General features: G+C 50.6%; 1 pseudogene; it reads left to right on the top strand.

Annotated features, from left to right (window-relative positions):
- Positions 1–4,831: 4,831 nt before the first annotated feature.
- Positions 4,832–5,616, top strand: part of LOC121103530 — a 1,722-nt pseudogene continuing 937 nt past the window's right edge.

The raw sequence follows: 5,616 nt of genomic DNA, 5'->3' as shown, positions 1-5,616 counted from the left end.
TGTTCCCTCTCTCGCTGGCTGTCTCTATCTCTGTCAAATAAATAAAATCTTTAAAAAAAAAAAAAAGTGATGTCCCGAACCAATCACCAGAGACTCCGATTTAGCTAAGTGATCTGTGTCCCCCAGGCCGTGCCTGTGTGCACCCCGGGTTTTATAACGTCCAGGGCTGTGCGGCCCGGCAGAGCACACACGTGACCCACGCTGGCTCAGTTCGGGCACGCTACCAGGCTAGAACACACGTGGGCTTTGAACTGCAAGGTTTTCCGTACTCTCATGAGCACCTCTTACGCTGATGACGCATCGAAGTGCTAGCATTTTACATACATAAAAATTATGAAACTCAGTTGTACCTCTTTATACCTTTCATAATGTGGCTACAAGAAAATACAAAATTCCATAGGTAGCTTGCTTTTGTGACAGGTGTTGTATTGTTCTTGGACAGTGCTCTGCTCGAGAGAACATTTTCTCTCTTCGGCACGGGTATTCAGAACGGCTCTTCCTTACCTGCGATTTTCCCTTTCCTTAAAACAAACAAAAAAAAAAGGCCAGTTTTATTCCAGCCGGGGATCTGTTTTCAGCTTCATGTTCCCTGTCTTCAATGGATCAGTGAGGGTTTTCACCCCTAGCTGGCCTCTGGAGATTATAAATTTGGAAATAGCATGCAGAAACTCCGAGCTGGTTACCTGTAAGGGTCTGGCTCTGGAAAGTGCCCGTGTTCCCACCTCCTCCTCTCCCAGAAGCAGCTGTGGGGTCTCTTGGAACAAGCGTCCAGCATTAGATAAGCTGCCTCATTTACTTCTTTTCCTGTGCGATTTTGGAACGCAGGGCTTGCTTTAATTAGACAAGACATGGAGCTGAGCACTAAGGATGCAAAGAAAAGCCCTTCTCTCTGCTGCCGTCCAGGGGGGTAAGGAGTGAGGCCTGGGGAGCTCAGTGAGGCAGTATTTATACCAGAAGTCAGGAAACACACACAGTTTCCTGCAATCTGGACAAGCGGATTTTCGACTGACCTACAGCAAGGGTTGGCCGACCGGGCTCAGAAACCAGGTCCAGCCTGCCACGTGCTAAGAACAGTTCTTACATTTTTAAACGGCTGGGGCTGGGAATCAAAAGACTGTCTTCGAGCCTATGAGAATCGTATGAAACTCACACTTCCGTATTCATAAACGCGGTGTTTGCACGTGGCATACTCGCTTGCTCATATGTTACCTGTGACCGCTTTCGCCCTACAAGGGCAGAGATAAGAGGCGTGACCTGAAAAGCAGGAAATAGTTACTGTCTGGCCCTTTGCAGGAGCAAGAAAATTACAGCCAAAAGGATTTTTGAGTTAGTGATTTTCAACATTCTCTTCTCTTGACAACCCAAATCCCCGGTATCCTTAATGATACGACTTGGGCTCAAGGTGGTTTGAAGGGCAGAGGCACAACCGTTGATAATTTCCACCCCGGCTGTCCTGACTTCTTCGAGCAACACGCAAGTGCGTTAAAGGGTTCTACAGGGACGTCTAAATAAATGTCGGAAGACGACTGGTGGTCCCGCAGCTCTTCCATTTGGCAATACTTTCAGGAACACGCCTGCTTAAACAGCTGGTACTCATTCCATTAAGTGCTCGGACTCCAAGCACGGAGAATTCCTCTTTCAGAATCCTGCTCTTGGTTTTTATGACATGGTTGCCTTTGTTGCTCGTCTTTTCCTCTGTTCTTTCAGAATTCTTGTTCTTCCGCCTCCTCTTCAAAGCGGGTGACTGGCGGACCGTGTTCTCACTCAGCATCCTGGTCCTCGTTGGTGTCCCCTGGAGTCTTACGGGCTATTTATGCCCTGATGCCTTTACGAAGGGTACCTTTAGACCAGCATTTCCCCTGAACTTCAGATGCCCGCAGCCAGTTGCCTCCTGGGAGTCTCTTCAGGACTCTTCTAGACTCCCCTCTTCTTTATCCAGTGTTGAGCTGGAAGAACTTCCTCTCCCTCAGGACTCCGCCCTGTTCCTGTGTTCCCTCCCGGGACAGTGTGGTTTTATCTGCCTCATCGGAAACCAGGGAATTAATCCATGAAAGCTTTCTGATGCCCTCAAGGCCAAGTAACGGTGCCCAGTTCTTACTGTGTGAACTTGACTGGCGCTAGGACAAAGCCACCGTGATGAGCATTCGAGAACCTGCAGCCTTCTTGACCAGCACCCCTCCCCCATTCTCACGGTCTTTCCTTTTGTTTCCACCCTTAAGTACACCCTCAGGGCATGATGTCCGTGACCTGCTCTGGAGATAGGACGGGGCACACACCCATTCTCCTTCTCCTCCTGGGTGACCCCCGCTTGTGCTCCCAGCCTCTAGGGCTGTGGAAGCGGGGTCCTGGAGATCGGCTGGTCTTGCAGCTGCCCAAGACATGCTTCTGTCCCCTTGATAAACCATTTCTTGGGGGCACCTGGGTGGCTCAGTTAAGCGTCTGCCTTCAGCTCAGGTCGGGATCCCAGGGTCCTGGCATCGAGCCCCGCATTGGGCTCCCTGCTCAGCGGGGAGCTTGCTTCTCCCTCTCCTGCTGCCTGTTGCTCCCCCCTGCTTGTGCTCTTTCTCTGTCAAATAATCTTTAAATAAATCATTTCTTGTCAAGCTGGACTGGTCAGCCTTTTTCTTCAGTCCTACGGCTCCTTGGGCCTTTCCCTCCCATGGAACGCTCACTCTGTGTTCTCAGATGCATAGGAAGCCAGAAGAGATTAATTCTATCTCCGGTAGCACCTTAAGGTCCTTCTTATGTCCTCCAGGCTTAAGTAGGAGACCCAGTCGTCGAACATAAGTCTCTTGAAGTCCCACTCTCTCCCCGTGCTCAAGTTTCAATACTAACCTAGTGACAAGCCTATAATGCCCCCTCTTTTCTCAGGGATCGCCAGGACTCCAGAACCAAAATGCACAAACTCGGAAGAAACCCAGCAGCGTGCAGAAAAAAAGGAGCCAGGTTGGTCAGTGTCGAGCAAGCCAAGCGACGCACACCCCACCCCGTGTGTCCTCTCTGCCCCTCTCGGGAGTTCCATCTCCCCAACCTCATTTTCTCCACTCTTTATAATCCCCAGTTGTCTCACAGAAAAGGCCTTCCTCCCTCACTCAAGAACAAAGCAGGGAGGGGACCCTTGGAAAGAACTGGAATTCCCTCAGTTCACAGAAAATCAGTGCACTCTATGGACTAGCTCTTAGGTTTTCCCATTTCAGACGCGCACACTTTAGGGGTCTGAGCTCCCAGATGAGAAAATGGAGCTGTGCTGCAGGTGGGCGACTCGCCCCGACCGGCACTGCGGTCCATTTAACATCAGTGAGGTGCTCGCGTCAGCCTGTAGTTAGGGTTTTATTATATCAGCCTGTATTCAGTACTTCGTATAGGATTTTTTGTCGACGGCCCTAGTGAAGTACAATCTATGTATCCATAGATTTCACTCCTTTTAAATCAGCTTCTAACTCTCAGTGAACCTGTTGTGCACCCATCACCACTATCCGACTTTACAACCTTTACGTCCCCCCAGAAGGTTCCCCATGTCCACAGGCGGTCACTCCCTGGTCTCTGTCCCCCAGTTCCAGGCAACCACCACCACTTTATTTTGTCTCTGTGGACTTGCCTTTTCTGGACACATGTGGTCTTGCCTGTCTGTCTTTTATCACTTAGCCTAATGTTTTTGAGGTTTGTCTCTATCGTATCACTGATGCGTCCCTTCTTATTACAGAATAATATTCCATTGTGTGGACATGCCACACTCGATTGTCCGTTCATTGATGGATGGATGTCTGAATTTTTTCTTTTTTTTAATAATTTTTTATTATGTTATGTTAGTCACCATACAGTATGTCCTTAGTTTTTGATGCAATGTTCCATGATTCATTATTTGCGTATAACACCCAGTGCACCATGCAATACGTGCCCTCCTTACTACCCATCACTGGTCTATCCCATTCCCCCACCCCCCTCCCCTCCGAAGCCCTCAGTTTGTTTCCCAGAGTCCACAGTCTCTCGTGGTTCATTCCCCCTTCTGTTTACCCCCCCTTCCTTCTTCCCTTCCTTCTCCTACTGATCTTCCTGCTATTTCTTATGTTCCATAAATGAGTGAAACCATGTAATTGTCTTTCTCTGCTTGACTTATTTCACTTAGCATAATCTCCTCCAGTGCCGTCCATGTTGCTGCAAATGTTTAATTTTTTCTACTTCTTGACTGCCTTGCGTAACGCTGCCATGAGCTAGTCTTGGGGTACATATACTTTCACTTACCTTGGGCAGATGCTCAGGAATTGTCTGGCACTCCACACAGGCATGACCTCACTGGTTTACTCATACTTGAGCAGCTGTGATGGGTTGGGCTGTATGAAGGTCCATCTTATATCCTGGTGCAAGTTCTAGTCCGGTGGGAAAGACAGCTGAGTAGTTTCCATAGATCACATTGACTTCGGACAGAGCAACTAGAACGAGTATTTCCTCTAATGGGTGTGCAGAGGAGAGGACCGTAACTCGGTTTAGAAGCTCACTTGCTCTGTTTGTCTCTCTAAACCCAGCCGTCGCACCTCCCTGCACACAATAAGGAGATGAGATTCTGCTCTTCTTGGAACCTGCTTTAACACCCTTTCTCTGGTAAAAGAAATTCACACGTTTTTGTGTCAAGCTCGTTTTTAATTTGTATTTTGCAGTGCCTACACAAGTACGGGGAGAAGATGTCACAAACCCAGAAGCAGCGAAGGAAGTTTTGAAAGGAGAAAAGCCAGGTCCGTATCCTATCTTCCTGGGTGAGCTTGGTGTCAGGTAGTTCTTTATAAACTTCTCTAGTGTCTCTTTCCTATTTAACACAAAGTATTTTTTTCCCCTAATGAATAACCAGCTCTATCCTTCCTACCCCCTACCTCCTATCACTGAAGGGAAACGGGATAAATATGGAAGTATTTTGCAAGAGAAGGTCCAGCAGATCTGGAAGAAGAACTTTTGGCTTGCAGCCAGTGAAAACATTCACACTGTCACCCAGAGATACGAGACGCTGATCCCATTCTGTAATCCTAAAATGCTTGCAGGGCCATTTCGGCACATGGTGGTGCTGCACGGTCCCGTGGGCGTCAGGAAGACCACGCTGGCCAAGAAGTGCCTGCGGGACTGGACGCAGGACAACCTCGCGCGGCCCCGCCCCGCCGCCTTCTCTCCGGGCTGCAGAGCGCTCAGCCGCAGGGGCACGCGCTCCCTCAAGGAGCTGCTGGCCCAGAGCGCCCCAGCCCCGCAGCGTGCCCTTCTGCAGGTCCTCGCCCAGGCCCAGGAACTCCCGTTGGTCTTCGACCTTTCGAGGAGCCGCGTGTGCCCTCGGGGCTGGGGGCGCTGGTGCGCAACCTGTGCGGCGACTGGAGGACGCCGAGACCCGCGCCTGTCCTCCTGGGGAGCTTGCTGAAGGGAAGGCTCCTCCCCATGGCTAGTGGTCACCACGCGGCCTGAGGGCCTGAGCGAGCTGCGGCTGCTGGTGGAGCAGCCGCTCTTGGCGGAGATGGAGGGGCTCTCAGAACGCGACAGGAGTGCATATTTCCGGCGACACTTTGCAGGGGAGGCGCAGGCGCTGCGCGCTTTCCACCTGATGGAGAGCAACGCGGCGCTGTTCCGCATGGGCGCGGCGCT

Source organism: Ursus maritimus, unplaced genomic scaffold (assembly GCF_017311325.1).
Source record: "Ursus maritimus isolate PB19 unplaced genomic scaffold, ASM1731132v1 scaffold_19, whole genome shotgun sequence".
NCBI lineage: Eukaryota > Metazoa > Chordata > Mammalia > Carnivora > Ursidae > Ursus > Ursus maritimus.
The sequence above is the reverse complement of the archived record's forward strand: the minus strand, read 5'-3'. Positions and strand labels throughout refer to the sequence as shown.